The sequence below is a fragment of the Vulpes lagopus genome, chromosome 17 (assembly GCF_018345385.1).
Source record: "Vulpes lagopus strain Blue_001 chromosome 17, ASM1834538v1, whole genome shotgun sequence".
NCBI classification, from domain to species: domain Eukaryota; kingdom Metazoa; phylum Chordata; class Mammalia; order Carnivora; family Canidae; genus Vulpes; species Vulpes lagopus.
In genome coordinates, this window is record NC_054840.1 from 37,816,402 (window position 1) to 37,837,941 (window position 21,540).

Consider the following 21,540-nt stretch of genomic DNA (forward strand, 5'->3'; position numbering starts at 1 on the left):
AGTAATTAGACTATATATTTGGGTAAGAAAATAAACATCTATAACATTATTCTCTAATACATTTGGTGTTTTCAAGGTATTGTTAATGCAGAAGTCTCTCACTGTATATTTTTCTCATAAAGTAGTATTTTAAGTTCTCACTAATAAATGAGTGATGATTTCTAGAAGAGATATTTTATAGTTTTCCAAAATAGTGTAGGGAAACCATTTAACCACCAAATGCATTATACAATCATTACATTCTATAAATTCAGAGTAAAGATGATTTTTAGGAATACTTATTTAAGATCTTCTTGTCATGACATTTTATGTTCAACAAGGTAATATTTTACCTTGATGATTTCAGTGACTTACAGCCACATTTACTAGTGACTTACAAAGATTTACTTGGATAGCTTCCAAGTTTTCTTTTTCCTAGCTAAAAATATCTTTAATTCATTTCAGTTATGATCATAGTTTATGTGAATTCCATATATAGTGTTCTGACTTTTCTATATCAGGATTTTGTTTCAACTACTAGTAACAAAGCCTGACATCAGAGGTCAGGACTCATGGGGACTCACTCCCTCACACTAAAGGACCATGGAAGTCATCTGTCCATGGCTTGGAAAAAAGCTCCACAAATATGATAGGCTCTGATGTACTTGAATCTTCCATCTGTACCTCACCTCCAGCGGTCAGAACGCCTCACGTACCAGGACAGCAGCTAAAACAACAACCCTCCTCCTCTCACATCAACATTCCTGGCAGAAGGAACCTTGCTTTCAGCATATTCCTCCATGTGGACACCACAGCAAATGAGATAAAGATAAATATTTATAATGAAAATGAGCACAATGTGGAAAACAGATTTTATTTCCTAAGGTTCTTAAAAGAGTCATTAGATTAAAGATAGATTTGAAGAATGCTAAAGTTCCCAAAAAATAATTTCACTTTATTTGAGGCAGATCATTTTCCAGATTTTGGTTTGTAAACCCGTATAGAATATAATGGTTTCACAAATCACTCCTTTGGTATTTTTAAAACCTCCCCTCCCTACCACACATACATCCTTTTTTTAAGAAATGCCAGCCCTCATATGTCAGTGCCACCAAAAATGGTAAAGAACTAAGGATGGTCTACAGCATCAATGAGAGGGACTTGCACACTCTTTTGTTTACAACCTATTGATTATATTCAACAATAAGATAGTAAATCACCAGTGATTTATAATACATTCAGGTCATTAACAGTGTAACATGTCTACCAACCCTAGCAAATTGATTTATTCCAAAAGTTGCATATTTATTCATAAGATTTATTAAAATATTTATACCTATCTATATGTATGGTATAAAGTTTATAGTGATTGGACTATTAAATAGTTATAAAGTGTCAACAACTCATAGAAATTAATTTTCTTTAATGGCTGTTGATTTCCCAATAAAAGCTTATGATGCACTTCAGAGTCTTAGTGAAATACGAAGTGCTTAAAATGGATATTTTTGTAGTGGAGGTAATAATGTTCTCAGCAGCAACGTTGTAAATTACTCGTGATTTGCAAGCATGTTTCTCCCCTCATGCTTCTGCCACAAATACATTATTAATGCATTAAATCTGCTATTAAAATAAAATGACTAAATCACCAAAACAATACTATCCACTTCTGTTATCCTTCCCATTGAATATTTTGTACCAAGAAAGTTAAATTAATGCTCTGAAACTCATGGAACCCATTGCCAAAATGTTTTTTGTGTGTGTGTATTATAGTGAAAATGGCATGATATTAAATTTGTGTCTTATTTATTATCTAAGTCTCGGGTTTTCTGAAGATTCTGAGTTGCCTATGGCTTCCTTGAGCCATTCAAAATCCATAACTCTTCTCAATATTTTCTTCATAAATTTACTGAGAAAAAGATCTGGGAATTGTCTTCTCGATCCAGTTTGAGATTTTAGTGCTTTGAAAATGTATCTTAGTGAAGCTGTCAAATCCAAAGAATTCTGCTCCTTGGGTTGTCTGGCCTATCAGCAAATTCTGTTTCACTGGATGTATATTCAAGTGTGTTTAATCTGAATTGCATCATTCATTCAGTCAGTTACCAAGTATTGACTTCATATCTGCCACATGCAAGGCACAACTTTTACATCTAAACGAGGTCTTCAGCTGATATCTTACTGTCTTGTGGAATATTTTCTCCTAAATTAGGTATGTTGTATTGGTCTGGGTTGTTATGATAAGCCCCACATCATCCAGGGGGATCTACACCTTTACCCCCTAATGACTTTACACACATCTCTAGGGCAAACACCTCCATTCCTCATAACCTTTGAGTCCAGAAACTGCCAGCATGCCATAGGTATCTTAGCTTACTCTGAAACAAGTTTATTCAACTATATATAACATTTGCTACTATGAGGGCATAAATTCATATGTAAAGCTTAAAATTCTGAAAATTATCATAATAATTTTTAAAATAAATTGTATTCCTTAATTCATGGTGTCCTCAAGGTCTTCATATAATCTAATATTACATGGAAACCAGTGCTTGTTGTGTGTATGCTTTAGATATTTCTACTCACCAAAAGCCAACAGTGTTCTGACAAGACCAATACACTCTCCAGTGGAGGGAGGAGAACACAGACTTTAAGTGCTGGACCATATACTTGCCATATTCCCTGACTTCTTAAACAACTTTGTCTTTGGCACTTGTCATATCGAATGAAAATACTTGACATTAATTACACGTTTGTGATCTGTAACTACTCTTGTTGGAAAAAGGCAAGCTCTTCAGAGGATGAAATGGCACCAAGAAAATCCACAAGATCAGTTCATCTTTCCAGTGCTGTCAACTCAAGTTCTATTTCCTGTGGGCAATTGTTAAAAGGGGCCTCATTGTCATTTTGGTACAAGGATGCTGAAAGACTTGTCTCATTGCACAGGAAGTAGCAGAAATGAAATGACATGTTTTCTTCAAGTCATTTTTTTTTTAACATTCTCCTCCAGGAGCTTACTGGCATCTCTGTGTTTTCACAGCATCCTTAACAGACCCCCCAGTGAGGTATCCTGCTGTGATTATTTGGGTTGGCATCTTTCCCCCAACCAAGGTGATTTTGTCATTTTCTTTCAAGGGTCTATTATATATTCCTATTTACATCTCCAGAACTTAGTATAATGTTTAGCATATAAAAAGTGATCCACACATATGTAACAAATAAATGTAAAGTCATCATTACATAGTATATTTTTGTGCCTGGTTTTAACTGATTTGTTCATTGTCATTTCTAATTTAGTTTAGGTAAATTGATATGTCTTATTAATCTAGAATTGATGCAAATCTGTGCTCTTATGGTCATATTTGGTGTGCAGTTCAATTCATGTAGTAGCTGAGAATAGATACTTCCGGGTTGCTGCTTATGTGCAACTCTGCAGCCCAGCAACTCTGCACACTTGAGCTTCCATTTGTGTCTAAAAGTCTTCAAAGAAGAGATGCAGGCTAGATAGATTTTAGTGTGGCACTCTTATTTCCTTTAAATCCTTGGCTTAGTGAGAGGGGTTGTTTTGTTGTTTTGTTTGTTTGTTTTATACTGTTGGTTAAATGCAAGAATGGGCATGGAGTTCTAGGAAATTTTTTTCAGTGTACACCATGAACTATTGCCTGGCACTAATAGCTTTATTAACATTGGACCACATTTGCTTCTAGAATTAACATTACTTTGTCATTATGGAGTGCCCTTTTAATATCTTATTCCATTTTAAAGTTTTTAAGGATTATTGTCTTTATATTCATAAACTGCTCTATAGCTTTCCATCTTATAAAAATTCAGACTTCAGTGCTAGCTTATATTAGTCTGGAGGAGCTAGATTATGTTGAAGCAATGAGTAAACCCCTAGTGTTGGTAGCTTAACCGAGAACAGTTGATTTTTTTACATATTATTTATTTATTTATTTATTTATTTAAGAGAGAGAGAGAGAGAGCATGAGTGGGAGGAGCAGAGAGAGAGGGAGAGAGAATCTGAAGTAGACTGCCCTCAGCTTGGAGCCTGAAGTGGGGCTCAATCTCATGACCCTGAGATCATGACCTGACCCAAAAACCAAGAGTCAGACACTTAACTGACTGAGCACCCAGGTGCCCCAGAAGGGTCAATTTTTAGCTTAAGGTACAGAGGCAAAGCTGTTGAGCCAGGTGTTCCATTCCACAGGATCACTCAGGGACTTTAACCCAAAGAATCATTCATCTTCACCATTTTCTGGCCACAACGTCTGGAACGTGAGACCTTTGCCATCACTGAAGCAGAGAGTGAGTGGAGATCTCATGGTGGCTGAGGCCATGCCAGCCGAGGCAGTCAAATGTATGTGTGGCAGCTCAATGACTAAAAGTAGACACGTGGCTCAGCAACAGGCTGTGTTGTGCAGCCCTTCTTGTGCTTCAATGCAAAATTACATATCAATCAGCCATAGCAATATTTAACATATTTCAATATTTGGCATGTTGTAGAAGAGTTACAATACTTTAGGGCACCCACTTCCTAGGATTTCTTTGAGAATGAAATAAGTTAATATGAGTAAAGCAATCAGGGTCAGACACATAGTAAGCACTATAACATGTCCACTTTTATAATTATTAAGCTAATTAGTAGTAATAATAGTAGTGGTGGGAGTGGTGAGATAGTAGCAGTAGTCATATTTGCAAAAGTGGTAATATTGGTCATAGCAGCAGTAATAACAACAGTAATGGTTGTAGTAATAGTACTAGCATGAGTAAGAGAAGCAGTAGTGCTAGTACCAGCAGTAATAATAGGAGCAGCAGCAGTAGTTGATGTATTAGCAATAGTGGGAATAATAGTAGGAGCTAGTAAAAGCAGAACAGTAGTAATTGCAGTAAATAATTACGAGGTTAATAGAAGCAGAAGTAAAAGCAGTAGTAGAAGTAGTAGTAGCATAGTAGCAGTGATGGTGGTGCTAGTAGCAGTAGTAGTAACAGCAGCAGTTGGTGGTAGCAGGGGAGCCCTAGTGATTGCAGTAACAGTCATAGGGTTTTTGCTATGTGGTCATTTTGTATGAAACTGCTTTCATTCCCTTAACCTCTTAAATCCGTAGAGTGATTTCCTTATTGATTTGGGTTTGGGGAGATCATCATATTTCTGTCTTGGTCTCTCATTTTCTTCTGGGATCCTAAGTATATGTAAGTCAGACCTTTCGGCTCAATCCCTCACTTGGAAGCTCTAGACATTCTCTGGTTTGGCAGAAGTTTTAGCCTATCCTGCAGTAGACAGCTGGAGAACAAAACATTTCATCCCAATGTAGATCTGAGCTGACTCAAACTCAAGCCTTGAATTTCAACTTGAGTTGAAATTCTGAAACCTCTCCTGACCTCTGATTCTCCACTGTTTCTCCTGCATAGTCCTCCCTCCCCACCAAGACCAAACTTACAGGGTTTTGGTAGTGCCAGAGTGCCAAACCCACCTCAGGTGCTCAGCTCCGATTTCTATCTCCCATACCCTGGAAATCTACCAAAAGCTACACCCTAATGTTTGGCTTTTGTCTACCTAGTTCCTCATGCACTGCACCTGCGCAGTGAAAGAATTTTGCAAATGCTTAGAGGGGCATGCAGCAAAGTATGAGCTTACCCCTTAGCAATTTTCTCTCTAGCATTTTGTCCTGTTTAACATGAATTGTCTACCCTTCTGGTTACAATTATGTCTTTGACATAAAATCCTGAAAAAGTAATTGCTGAGTAACAAGTCTTAACATTAACGAAACTTTTGACATGTGTCGCTAAATTGTTCTTCCCAAAGACTGAATCAATCCATTCTCTTACCAGAATGTATGGCATAAAGTATATTTACTTGTAAAGGGATTATTTACTGGGTCTCTTGCATCGTTATAGGTGATAAATGAAGATGAACAAAATTGAAGGAGTGGTTTTATACATAATAAAATTCCTCTATAAGTAAGAGGGGAAATGTAGTGGCGGAAAATTCTTTTTAGCCTAATAAGTGAAAATAAACTAATGGCTCTTCCTTGGTGAATTCTGAGCACCGGATAGGGATGACTATAAATTGAGCATTAGACAGTATATCAAAGGCTTAACATTACAGAGAATTTATAATATCACTCAACTGTGAGAAGAGATAAGTCTTTGCCCTTCCTCCTCCCCATTGGTATATATTTTCCTATCAAGGCATAAATAATAGTTTATGTGTTTTAATAGACTTGAAATGATTTGAGGTCTGGGGCTCTACCACTTGCTGTTTGCATGTAATGGCGCCTGGTATGTGGTGGGCACTTAATGAAAGCATGTTGAATGCATCTTTCCTGCTTTGTGAACTCAGCAACATCAAAAAATCTTTAACCTTAACTATAACACAAGATTTGCCTTTTTCTAAATATCTTTGGTGAGGAGCAAATAAGTTCCTCTTCTGTTGCTCAAAACACTTTATCAGTGCCTCCTCATGGGTCAACCCTGATGAAAGAAAGTCCTACAATTTATGAGCTCAATTATCTCGTTGGATGTACTTTGTTATATTTTTTAAATTTCAGAATCTTTTCTTGATAGTGCAGCTCATATCCAAAACAGAAGGTATTGTTATTTTTACAGTATTACACCTAAGACTTAAGAAACTCTGGTCCTTTCATGTGTGGCCTCTTGCTCCAGGGTCTGGAAGGTGTGGACACGGGGACCCAAACCACACGCACCCCCTACAGTGGAGTCCCCTCGTCTAAAAAAGTCTTTACAACCATTTTATTAACATCTCTTAGTTGAGATTCTCCTTGTACCACAGTGAAAGCCTTGTGGCCCCTTTCACCCACTGGATTAAATATGTCTGCAGAGCTTCGGGCACATCTTCCCACATGTTCTCTCCAAGAACATGTTTTATAGAGCAATGGAGCCCTTAAAACTTTTAAATTATAACATTTAATATTCTTGTGACAGTCATGATTTTAAAGGGCCTCGGCATCTAGTCTAATAAAAGACTAGAACTCTTTAAAACAACGTAATGTTCCAAAGGATAAAATGTCTTCCAAAATATAGGCATTTTGCAGGATTAAGGTCAAATAATGGTAAGCCTTAAAGAGATAGTCCTTTGCAAAGTAACTCAATGATGTTGGGGATTGATGGCGTCTGGCCTCAGCGATTTGGTCCTTTGCTAAACCAGGTGAAATTTAATTATCCCTGGAAAGTATTTTACCATTTCAAGTTAAAAAGTAAAATGGGGCACCTTTAGCAAAAATATTTTTTTAATTAATTTTTATTGGTGTTCAATTTACCAACATACAGAAAAACACCCAGTGCTCATCCCATCAAGTGTCCACCTCAGTGCCCGTCACCCATTCCCCTCCAACACCCACCCTCCTCCCCTTCCACCACCCCTAGTTCGTTTCCCCGAGTTAGGAGTCTTTATGTTCTGTCTCCCTTCCTGATATTTCCCAACATTTCTTTTCCCTTCCTTTATATTCCCTTTCACTATTATTCATATTCCCCAAATGAATGAGAACATACACTGTTTGTCCTTCTCCGATTGACTTACTTCACTCAGCATAATACCCTCCAGTTCCATCCACGTTGAAGCAAATGGTGGGTATTTGTCGTTTCTAATTGCTGAGTAATATTCCATTGTATACATAGACCACAGCTTCTTTATCCATTCATCTTTCGATGGACACCGAGGCTCCTTCCACAGTTTGGCTATTGTGGCCATTGCTGATAGAAACATCGGGGTGCAGGTGTCCCGACGTTTCATTACATCTGAATCTTTGGGGTAAATCCCCAACAGTGCAATTGCTGGGTCGTAGGGCAGGTCTATTTTTAACTCTTTGAGGAACCTCCACACAGTTTTCCAGAGTGGCTGCACCAGTTCACATTCCCACCAACAGTGTAAGAGGGTTCCCTTTTCTCCGCATCCTCTCCAACATTTGTGGTTTCCTGCCTTGTTAATTTTCCCCATTCTCACTGGTGTGAGGTGGTATCTCATTGTGGTTTTGATTTGTATTTCCCTGATGGCAAGTGATGCAGAGCATTTTCTCATGTGCTTGTTGGCCATGTCCATGTCTTCCTCTGTGAGATTTCTCTTCATGTCTTTTGCCCATTTCATGATTGGATTGTTTGTTTCTTTGGTGTTGAGTTTAATAAGTTCTTTATAGATTTTGGAAACTAGCCCTTTATCTGATATGTCATTTGCAAATATCTTCTCCCATTCTGTAGGTTGTCTTTTAGTTTTGTTGACTGTATCCTTTGCTGTGCAAAAGCTTCTTATCTTGATGAAGTCCCAATAGTTCATTTTTGCTTTTGCTTCTTTTGCCTTTGTGGATGTATCTTGCAAGAAGTTACTGTGGCCGAGTTCAAAAAGGGTGTAGCAAAAATATTTTTGAACCTGTTAAATGCAAAGCTATGAGCTGTAGAGAGTACATAAAATAGAAAGAAGTCAAAGAGATATAGATCTGGAACATACTGAGTGGATCAAAAAGCATTACCAAGAATATTAACGTATTCTCTGAGAAGCTGAGCATAGCTGTCCAAGTGACTGAAATTTGTTAATTTTATGTGAGTAGATAACATTTTCTTTTATTAACTTTAGTTATGCACAATATACACATTTTACTATTTAAACTTTAATTCTTAGTATGAAGTCTCAGTGCCTGAGTAATGATGGATAATTAGAACAGATCTATAATGACTATCTCTCATTTAGTTTTTTATGAAAGCCTCATCTTTCATTATTTTATTTATATTACTACTATGTGTGTTTTACTTTTATGAACCATTTGGAAATATATTTTTAATATCATGTCCTTCTCTCTGACTACTTCAGTGCATGTTTTATGAGAATAAAATGTTCTCATCCATAACCACAGTAGAGTTAGCAACTTCAAAAAAGATCATGTTTACTTAATTTCATCAAATTTACATTCCATGTTCTAATTCCTTCCTTTTCTCCAACAGTATCATTTTTAATATTCTGTTTTTCCCTGGTACAGATCTAGTCTATGACTATTAATTGCTTTTGTCACCTCTCTTTTGACTCTTTTACTTTTTCAGATCGTTATTATCTCTTGATTGGTATTTGGAATGCAAGCCAGGTATTTTATGAATTTTTCTCAATCTGAGTTTATCTGAAAGGTAGTTGTGACCTGAGTCAGTTTATGCATGACCAGCTGGATCAGACATGATGGTATGCCCACAAAACATTGTCCACACTCACACTGGTAATCTGAATTTGGACTGTCTGGTTAAGATCTTATCTATTTTCTCCACTGTATAATTAACTATTGTCCCTTTGCTATTTCCACAGTGAGAAGTCTGGCTTATAATAACATTATCACACTTATGTATTTGCTCAATTTTACAACATACACAAAATAATTTCAGAATCATTGTACCTGTACAACCACAAAAAAAACAAACCTAATAATAAAGAAACAAGACTTGCTTGCATGTGATTCAGGTGATGAGAAATTTTGCATGTTGGGTCACATTTTAAAGTAGTTCTGATAATCTCCCCTTATTAAAAACTGACACGAGCTTTTATGACATAGATTCTATATGCTAGTTTTCTTTACCATTCGTGTTACTTATTTCTACAGTATTTCATCTTATTGCACTGCGTATATCTTTGTAAACTGATGAATTGGTTGGCTGCCTGTGTGTAACAAATCTCACACACACACACACACACACACACATACACACACGCATGCACACATTGATATATATAATAAGAACCACTTAAAACAAGAACAATCATTGATTTGGCTCATGATTCTGTGAGTAACCAATTTAGACTTGGCTCATTCTGGTGGTTCTGCTGCTCTTTGCTGAACTGGCTCACACACATCTGTGTTCAGCTATAGAGGTGGCGAGGTTCTGGCTGGACCAGATGATCTCATTTGTACGCTTGATAGTCGGCTGTTGGTTGGCCAATAAAGGGTGACTGGGGCATGTGTTTTTCTCATCCAGTGGTGAGTTAGAGGCTGTTTACATGGAAGTGGCGATTTCCATAAGAGTGAGTAGAGTGCAAGGTCTCTTGAGGACTGGGTTTGGAACTGACTCACCTCAGTCTATCTAATTCCATTCACCAAAGTATGCCATAAGCCAGGGCAGATTTAAGAGGTAGAGAAGTGGAGCCCATCTCTTGAAGAAGAGTTTGAAATGTTACATTGGAGAGTTCATGCATACAGAGAGACATGAAGAATTTTGGACAATTTCACAATATGCCACAGGTTCCTTAAGTCTTTTCAGGAAAGGATAGAGTTAACAACAAAAACAAACAAAAAGAAGCAAAAAGGAAGTTATGTATACTAATGTAAATACATTAGTGGTTATGAAAATGGATATAAAAATCCACATGTGAATTATGGGTTATTTGGCTTTTTGATGTTTTTAGTTTGTCACTGCTTCATCTCCTAGTTATTTAACACAAATATCAAAGTGGCTCATATCTTCTGAGAGAGTCTATCTGAGGATTGAGGGCCCAAGGAAAGATTATATTTTAACTCTGATATTATCTAAATGTAAATGATCCAAATAAAATGTCATTATTTTATCTGTGTGAGCATTTAAAAGCTCTTTTAGTGATTATTGCATGAGATAAGTATATAGGTTTTTCTTTTTTTCATTGCTGACGATCTGGTTTGTTCCTCTGTGATGTCCTTCACCTTTTTTTTTCTTTAAGATTTTATTGATTTATTCATGAGAGACACACAGAGAGAGAGAGAGAGAGAGAGAGAGAGAGAGAGAGGCAAAGACACAGGCAGAGGGAGAAGCAGGCTCCATGCAGGGAGCCCGTTGTGGGACTCGATTCCGGGGCCTCAGGATCACGCCCTGGGCTGAAGGCAGGTGCTAAACCGCTGGGCCACCAGGGCTGCCCAATGTCCTTCATCTTTGATGGTGTTTCTCTCTCTCTCTCTCTCTCTCTGTCTGTCTCTCTGAAGCAATTCACAGGTAAGATAGATAAACAAGGTCAAACACTGAGAGGGAATGGAGTTTTCAAGTGTTCATTTCAAATATTTGACTTAGTAGCTTGGAAACTGTAGAACACTCTTTTTTTTTTCCCCCTTCAGCTTTATTGATATATATTTGATACATAATATTGTGTAAGTTTAAATTATACAATGTGATGATTTGATACACATACATGCTGCAAAGTGATTACCATAATATGGTTGGTTAACGTCTCTATCACATCACATAATTACCATTTTTGCATGAAGTAAGGACATTTAAGGTCAACTTTCTTGGCAACTTTCAAGTATACAGAATTGTGGACTATAGACACCATGTTGAACACTAGATTCCCCAGAAGTTACTCATCTTACAACTGGAAGTTTGTACTGTTTGGCCAACATCTCTCCATTTCTCCAACCTCCCACCCTGGCAAATAACTTCTAGCCTCTGTTCCTACAGAGTTCTGTTTTTTTAGATTCCACATAAAGTAAGACTATACAGTATTTATTTTTCTTCATCTGGCTTATTCTGCTTAGCATAATGCCCTCAAGCTCTCTCTATGTTGTTGGAAATGGCAAGATTTTCTTCTTTTTTATGGCTGAATAATATTACTTCCAGTACATACACACACACATACACACCTCTTTATATATGAACATATACATAGAACATTTTCTTTATCCATTCATCCATCCATGGAGGCTTAGGTTATTCCATGTCTTGGCTTTATGAATAATGTTGCAATGAACATAGGAGTACAGGTATTTTTCCAACATAGTATTTCATATCCTTCAGACATATATCCAGAAATGGTATTGATGGACCATATGGTAGTTCTATTTTTAATTTTTGGAGGAAGCTTATGGAATACTTTTGAAACCTGAATATACCTCTTATATACACATTAGATTTTCCCATGGTTCCTCATCTTATTCCATGTTTTCTCCACTGAAGTTTGAGATACCATTAAATGCTTATAAATATAAAATGATTTTTCTACTTAAATTGGTAAACAATCATTTAATTCTCCTAGTTAAGAACTTATTAAAGATGGTGATAAATACAAACAGGTACATGGCATAGTGGATACCATTGGTCGATGCAAGTTTGTTTTTAAACCCAGGTACTTCCTAATTCTTCTAATTTCCTGGGCTGAGTATTGGTTAGTCACCAACTGAAAATTACATGTAAAAATATTTCCTCGGAGGATGCCTGGATGGCTCAGTGGTTGAGTGTCTGCCTTTGGCTCAGGGCATGATCCTGGTCCTGGGATCCAGTCCCACATTGGGCTCCCTTCATGGAGTCTGCTTCTCTAAGTCTCTGCCTCTCTCTGTGTGTCTCTCATGAATAAATAAATAAAATCTTAAAACATATATTTCTTTGTTTAATATGCTAATTGCAGCCAGTTTCCTATTTGTAAGCTTATTTATAAAATTTAAAAGACCAAGTGCTTTTAAAAGGATATTTTCTTGGAAATGTTCCATATTTGGAGATAATGGCATCTATAGCAAAACAATATGAATGAGAATTCAAGAGTGAGGGGCTTCTGAACTTTCTACTGGATTTCCATGTCATATTTTAAGTAAGTCACTTAGGGTATTAAAACAAATATGACAAGGGGCACCTAGGGGACTCAGTTGGTTGAGTGTCGGTTCTTGATTTTTGCTCAGGTCATGATTTCAGAGCCATGAGATCAACTCTTAAGTCAGGCTCCATGCTCAGCACCAGTATAAGATTCTCTCTCTCCTTCTGCCTCTTCCCTTCCACCTCTGTTTGTGCATGGATGTTCCCTGGCTCTCTCTCTCTCTCTCTCAAAAAAAAAAAAAAAAAAAAAAGAAAGAAAGAAAGAAAGAAAGAAAAGAAAAGAAAAGAAAAGAACATATATTTTGAAGATAGATACTTCATGTTAAATTTCTAGGAGTTAAAAAAGTTGCTCTTCCATTGTTAAAGACTGCAGAGTTGCTATTTGAATATTACTGTTTGGTGATAAGCATATATTCAGACATCGAACATAACCGCTGTCCTAACGACAACTCACTGAAGTTAGAAACTTTTCTTGATGAATGCTCATTTCCTTACATTGTCTGTATTCCATTAAAATTATCCAGCATACTCAAGATAATGTTTACTATTTCTAAGATAAAATGTTTTTCTGAGGCTGTTTGGAGCATCACTACATACAGTTGTGTTAGTGACATAAAAAATATCAATCTTCAGTACAAAGATATTGATAAATATGTCAGTTCTCTGCTCTGCTTTTACTTCTGATAAAAATCCAATTTTTAAATAAAATACAGTAAAATGAATGTCACTTCACAATATGATTTATAAAATTATGTCATTGCCTGGAATCCTCAGGTTAGACACAGTCCTTCACTCCAAATATAAAATGTCTCAGGCCACCTGAGGGATTGTACCATCGAAGGGATGGCAGTCGCTGCTGCAATAACATGTCTGCATAGAAGGACAGGACAGGTTCACGGACATCTGGAGAGAGAGGAGGAGCGGCCTGTTTGTCTTTCACTGACAGTAAGAGGCAGTAATTCTAGATTCTTTTACATTACAGCCACCAATGCTGGGCCATCCATGAAGTCTAGTTGACTGGGTGAGTCACAGCAGCTCCATCCAACTACAGAGACACTTTATAATGACATGGTCATTTCCCAGCATGTTGCTTTGTATAATGTCATCGATTTGAATTCTTGTGGGTCTGTATTTCACTTGCCAAATCCAAGTTCCTCTTCTTTGGTAGAACAGGTGTCTGGCATCCCAAGGCATCTAACACCCGCAGGCACCTATTGTGTTTCTGATTAGTGTGGAAAGGGTAGTAGGCATTTACACATATATATCATGTGACTATTTTACAGATTTCATGGTCACTAGTGCATGCATTTGAAAGTGAAATGTTGCAGTTGAATGCTCTTCTAGGCCACTGCTACATATAGGTGCTTGGAGAATATTTGAGGGCTCAATTTAATATGTTTATATACCCTGCACATATTTCCCAAAGAAATGTGTATTAACTGATCCTATCAAAAGCTACACTCAAATATCTTACTATAAACTTTCTCTTAAATATTTCCTTAGGTTTGGTTTTGGGGGTGAAGAGTTAATAAAAATGACATTAATTTGTCATTTTCATGTGACTACATCACAGAAAAGCAAAAACAGAGACACTGAGGGAGGAATGATGGAGAAACCCAGTCAGACCCTCCAAAAAGAGTATTTAGTGAGCAACGCATATAGAAAGATACCTGTCCTTTCTAGCATATGGATAATATAACATGACTAAATTTCTAATAAAGTTCACATGATTAATAAATTTGTTGCTAAGTGAAAGTTGGTCAAAAGCAGGAATGCTTATATTATCTTGATTTTTACATACTAAGGTATTCTAGACGGTTTTAAATATAGTGAAAACATAACCTCTTTGCATAACCAGTGCCAAAAGCATTCCCAGGTTAATTGCTTAAATTAAATAGAGCAAACATAATTCACCCTTCCTTAATGACTTGAGGATGTTTCTATGAACCTTTGGTTTTGTGATGTCCTGAAAGCTATAGGCTTTTCAAATATGCCCCAGTTCTCATTAGCTTGTATTTACCTCTGCTCCTGAGCTATTTCAGCCCATATTATAAACCTCACCATCACCAAATTGAATCCTTGAGTTATTGAGGATTTTCTTCCCAAATCATCCTACTGGGCAAGACTTTATCAAATGTAAGGTGATATAATCAATCTTCTCTGTTTGTTTTGTTCCCATCTCATGTGACTGATGCCTACGGCCACTCTCACTGTCAGTAAGATATCATAGTGGAGACATCAAGGGGCAGCTCGAGACTTTAGTCCAGCACTCACAGAAGGGGTCAAGGCTGGAGGTTGGCCTTTAGAAGTCACCAACATGGAGATGGTATTTGATGCCCACACAGGGGTAGCATTGAATGTCATTGAATAATGTCTTCATTCAGGCTACTCTAACAGAATACCACAGATTGGGGGGATTAAACAACTAGCATTTGTTTCTCACAGTTCTGGAGGCTGCAAGTCCAAGATCTGAGTGCAGCATGGTTCTGGTGAGAGCCCTCCTCCTGGTTCATAGACAGCTGTCTTTTCTATCTATCTTCCCAAGGTTAAGGAGAGCAGAGAAAAAGAGTAAAGTCTCCTGTCTTCCCTTAGAAGGACACAGATCTCATCACAGGGACTCCACCCTCATGATACAATCACCTCCACAGAGACCCACCTCCTGACAGCATCGCAAGAATTAATGCTTGTGACTTTGCCCTGCTGAGGCACAACCAGGCAATCCCTGCAATGACTGTTGGTCTCCCAACCGAGGCAGGTGATAAGATGGTGTAAGGGAAGAGATGAGACTGTAAGTCAATTGTACATTCCATCAAGGGGCTTGGGTTTCATCCCCACTATCACAAAAAGGAAGGAGCCCCTTTGATGTCAGTTATAGAATCCACTTAATCTCTTGAAAGTGGTCTGATACCTACAGCAGTTCTCTCGTCCTGTACTCTTTTCATAAAATGATGGACGCTATATTTGCTTCATAGAGTTTGTATGTGGATTAAGGCAGATATTTTGGTGACAGGTCTAAAAGGGCATTCAGTTGTCTCTCAGCAAACATACCCCCACCACCACCACCACTCATGTTTCCAAGTTATTTGAGTAACAACTACACTTGTATGTTTTAAGATAAATCAGTATAATGCATTCCTCTGACTGTGTACTACCCCTACTCAAAATTTCCTATGAATTTGTGAAATCCTGATGGAAAGATATTTTCTTCTTGATCTCCTCTCTACTCTACAGTATGTTTTAGTTTCTGTACCCTCCAGCTCTCGATATTTTGGTTTATCATTATATCTCTATATTTTTACAACTTGATTTAACAAGGTGCAGCCAACTTTGAGACAACAGACACCACAATAAATGAAGCCCTCCTTTCCAGAAATGCTTAAACTTTTCTGACTTCTCAAAATAATTAAAATATAAGAATAGACTGACTGCCCCAGAATAACAACACCCTTTCTTACCTATCAAGCACCTTCAATTTGTCACAAACCGTCTTGGTTACCTACAATGTGGACACTCTTTTTACACCCATTGTGCACATAAAGAAAGTTTACAGAGGATGAGGAACCAGTTCATAAGCATATGTTTGGGGTGAAGACAGAAATTTAAGTTCATCCAAATCTTGTGTTCTGATCACTGTGCATAGATTCCAGAATACACAAAGATTACATTAAATTAGCATAAAATAAAATAAAAATAAATAAAAGCTCTTGCACTCCTCATTATATTTTGTCCTAAAAGAATGTGTTTTGGAGTGTTTCAAACATCATATCTGTAATTTGATCTGAACACCCTGATAATACTCAAAAAAATTAGAAGGAAACCAGAAGAATGGCCTAAGGTTATTTGCATAAACTTGAAGTTATTCTCATAAACTTGCATAAGAGGCAGATACTCACAAGTAACGGTCACAGATTGTTATCTTGTGCAGCACTTAGAAGTAATTTTTTAACAGCTATTATGATCCATTTCAGACATATGAAAGTTATCTTGATCTATACTAATTTGGCACTCTAAAGAATGAGGGTTTTTTTTGTTCTATTTCTGTCCTTTCGCAGCCAGAATAGATTCAGGTTATTTTTCTAACATGAGACCAAATGGGGGGTTAAATTGGTTTTACAACAGTGAGTTCTTAATCGTCTGCATTTTTTTAGAGTGATGACCTCACTTAAAAGTTTGCTATAAGTTCATTACAAAAGTTTGGATCTTAATGTTAGTTTTCATAAATAAAAGATACAATTTGACCTCCCAGGTGTGTGGGCTGCTTCTACTTCACAATTTAACTCACCAAAAAATAAACATTGTCACCAAAAAATGCCAATCACTGTTTTCTGTTTGCATGGAGGTTTTGGCTCAACCCGCCTACCCTAAGAAACACTTTGTTCTCCATAATGTATCTTTAGTGTGCCTTCTCAAAGTCAGAACTCATCCCATAATGTGCTTTTGCTCTGATTGAATGTATTACAGTTTCAATCCAGTTTAATTTTAGCTTTATAATGATTATCATTGTATCGTAAAGCCAAATAGCATAGATCATCTTCACTCACACATAGTTCATAATCAAAGAGAAGTAATCATTCTTGATGCAAAAGGATGCACCACGTCTCATTTCAGTTCTAACCTTAAATAATCAGCCATGTTGCCTAGTTCATATTTGGATGGTGTAGTCATCCATGTATATGAAATTATGAATGAATGAGTGAATGAATGGATGAGTGAATGAATGGATGGATGGAATAAAAGGAAAGAAAAAAAAGCCTACCTCAGTTATACACTGGAGAAGTATCATACTCTGTTTTCTATCTGATGCTCTGTTTTCTATCTGATGCTCTGTTTTCTGATGACACAGCATAATTCTAGACGTGTGTATATGTAAACATCCATGTGCAAACGTATACAAACCTGAGAGAATGTTATTCCACAATACATATAGGTACATGTAATCATTTCCCATATGCTATTTTCTATTTCTCCATCAAATATTTCTACCAGTTTTTATTCTTCTAATAATGGTTTATGCTCCAGTTAAATGCAAATATTGTCTCTACACAGTTCAACTAGGGCTCACTCCTCAGCAGTGTCTGCCATGTTGGAGAATTTACTGGAAAGTAAATGTTATAACATCCACTGTCACTCTTCTCAGCAGCCACAGTATTCCCCAGTTCATAGTGTATTTAATCTGGTCCTGCTTTCTATGGACTCAACGTTATTTTTTTTATCCTCTCCGAAACAAGACAAATTATATTCTTAACTTAGAAATGCTTTGCCTTTTGGTTTCTCAGAGTGATCAGGGACAAAGGCCCACATGAATAGAAAAACTAAAAATTCGCAAATCTTATCTCTGTTCCTGGGTAACAGTTTTGCAAAGGAGAAATCACTTGTGATGCTAATAATAGAAACAATTTGTCTCATTAATGAGTGTTGTCATTGACTTCTAGTTGTAATGATTGTTATTAGGGGTGTAGTTTATATTTTGTATGCCTTTAGAGATGGATTTTTGTGAAAACTTTTGGTGTTTTCCACTGGGAAAACTTTGCTTCATTATTCACTAGTGCTTTGATCTCTTTGCTTCGTTATTAAGAATATACATCATGCAAATCTAAAGGTCCCCCTCTTTCCCCTCCCTCTGTGTGACTGTGTTTCTCCATCCCCGTCTTTCACCTCTTTCCCTACTTATTCGGACCTTCCAAATGCTTTTCCATCCAACTAACCATAACACTGTGCTCCTGGACTTGAAGTATCCCTGGGGTTGGAATATGGGATCAAATCTTGTACCTTCTGTCTTGTCCCCCAGAGGACAAGACAAAAGGTTCTCCGATGGGGCAGAGAAAAGAGCAAGTTAAGTAATTTAACAAAGAGAAGAAGGAAGCCCTTCCCATTAGCCTACAGAGATGTAGCATCTCCTATCTCTTTGCAGAGCAGTGGACACAAAGCTGCACCAAGGTTATAACCAAAAGTAGTCACCTCACACTCTCTTCAGGTAACAAGATCCCCAAAAGATAAAACTGAACTTTTTAACTCCCCAAGGTTAAAAAATAGAGAAAAGAAAAGAAATCAACTTATTCAGGAACAAGAAAAGTAAAAAGCAATATTTATTTATTAATATGAAAATGTTTATTTGCCATACTATTTCTTGACTATTATGCATTAATCACATTTTTTTGCATTAATCACATTATTAAACTAATAACCTTGGTTCTCATAGTAAAAAAGTCTTGTGTAAAATGCACAAAGTGAAGTATAGTGAGTTTATAAACATGTTTATGAGTTTGATATTTATTATTTAAAGGAATAAGGATATGTGACAAATTTGCATAAGCACATAATAGTTTTATAGATTACAGAATACATATTATGGGCTGTGATTCATATATTTAAAATGCATGACATCTAGTTCCTATTTACATTTCTCTCATCATTCCAGTTTGCTTTATACAGTGTGTTTGATTCAGAGACCATGAGAATGGTGAGCTGTGCTCAGTCTTCAAGGACATCAAGCTTGGCTTGAGTACACTGGGTTCTTTAATCTGATTTCACCATCAGTTAATGGTTAATTTGAAAATATATGTATTAAGATGTAACGTAAGTAGACACTGGAACATGTGCCACACTTCTACCCAACAACAACGATTATGTGTAAAATGTCCTGACCTTCAGACATTTTCACATTATTTGATAAGAATTTTTAACTCTGGCGTTCAGATTCAAAAAGTTGTTTTTATTTTTATTTTTATTTACTTATATGTTTGGGCCATGAATTCTATGCTTTTATTGATTGATTTTTTTTGTTTTGTTTTTATTCTGGCATAATTAACATATAGTGTCACATTAGCTTCAGGTGTACAGTATAGTGATTCTATACATTTCTCAATGCTCATTATGATAAGTGTATTTTTCCCAGTGGCCCTCATTCCATCTTCACCTAACTTTGGTACTTAAAAAAAATAAGTATGTTTATCTTTCACAGGTTTAGGACACCCTTTTGACCTTGTATGTTTCTTTTTTTAAAAGATTTTGTTTATTTATTCATGAGAGACACACAGAGAGAGGCAGAGACACAGGCAGAGAGAGAAGCAGGCTTTCTGCAGCCTGATGTGAGACTTGATCCCTGAACCTAGGATCACGCCCTGAGCTGAAGGTAGATACACAACCACTGAGCCACCCAGATGTCCCTGGTATTGGTCTTCTTCTGATTTATTTTACTTAGTAGCATACCCTCAAGATCCATCGAGTTGTTGCAAATAGCAAGATTTCATTCTTTTTTATAGCTGAGTAACATCTCATTATACATATCACATAGTCTTTATCCCTACATCTATCTGTGGACACTTGGGCTGCTTCTATATCATGGCTTTTGTAAATAATGCTGCAATAAATGTACAGGTGCATATCTTTTTGATCTATGTTTTCATGTTCTTTGGGTAAATTCCCAGTAGTGGAATTACTGGATCATATGTAATTCTATTTCCTTTTTTTTTTTTTTTACTATTTTATTTATTTATTCATGAGACACAGAGAGAGAATCAGAGACACAGGCAGAGGCAGAAGCAGGCTCCACACAGGGAGCCCAATGCAAAACTCGATCCTGGGACCCCAGGATCACACCCTGAGCCAAAGGCAGATGCTCAACCACTGAGCCACCTAGGCATCCCCTATTTCCAATTTTTAAAGGAGCCTCCATACTGTTTTCCACAGTGGATACACCAGTTTGCATTCCCACCAGCAGTGCAGGAGGCTTCCCTATTTCTTATTTCCTGAGTTTTCGATTTTAGCCATTCTGACAGATGTAAGTGAGATCTCACTATGGTTCTAATTTGCATTTCCCTGGTGACTAGTGATGTTGAACATATTTTCATGTGTCTGTTGACCATCTGTATCTCTTTTGGATTCAATAGATTGTTGAAATATAAGGAATATAATTCCCCAAAGAACAAAGTTACTTTTTCATTTAAAATTTCTAATGGGTACTTTTCAAAAACTTTTAATAGTTTTTTTTTTTTTTTAAAAGATTGTATGTGTGAATGTATTCAATATAGAACTGGCCAAACATTTTAGCATTTGAAGGCACAGAGATGTCAAGACAGACATCAAATATCGAATGATTTCTACAATACAAAACCAGTCTCAGGAGTTGTTGGTCCCATGCTCTTCGAGTCGCAACATTTGCTCTTTAGGTTTTTCTCCTCTTTCTCTCCACTGGCATTTCCTGATGTCAAGTATATTTGTCTATTGAGGGATTTTTTTTCCAATGGTGTGTCAGTTCTGTTCTGGAAAACCTTATGACTAAACTAAAAGTACAGGAAGAAAGTAAGTTAGATCTAGCCTATTAAAGAGGGCTGGGAGTATCTCGTAGTTCCAGAAAGTAAAGAAGTGCTAAAACAAAACAAAACAAAACAAAACACCACTTCGTTGTCAAAGGAGCATAGGAGCCAACCAAAAGAGCTCCTAATGGCCAAAGCTGGAACAATTTGAGCAACAAAATAAGAAACTAATGGATTATAATCCAAAGTATAAAATAAATATCCATAAGTACATATTAATATAAATAAATGATTGAATAAATAAATAAATGGGAGAAAAGAGCAAGTCTCCCATGTAGAAAAACTTCAAATAAATTATGTTTATCCTCTGTCTTCTTTGAGATGAACCATAACTCCTCACTCCTTCAAGTGGGGTTCACATTGTGACTTACTTCCAAAGAGTACAGTTGAGAAAGAAGAGATAAGAGAGTAACTTTACAGTAGAGAAACCTGACTGACTCAGTTGAGTAAGGTCAAGATCAACAACCATAAATAATGTTGATACCATTGGTAAGATGTGATGAGGATAGCACTTTACCTCTGTGGTCTTTGTCCTAATCATTGATAGCCACTATCTAACCATGAGGAAAATGTCAGACAAACCAAAACAGGAATACTCTACCAATAACCTGACCAATACTCCTCAAAGCTGTCAAGGGCATCAAAAAACAAAGAAATTCTGAGAAACTGTCACAAGCCAAAAAAGGCCTAAGGAGTCTTGACAGCTAAATATGGAATC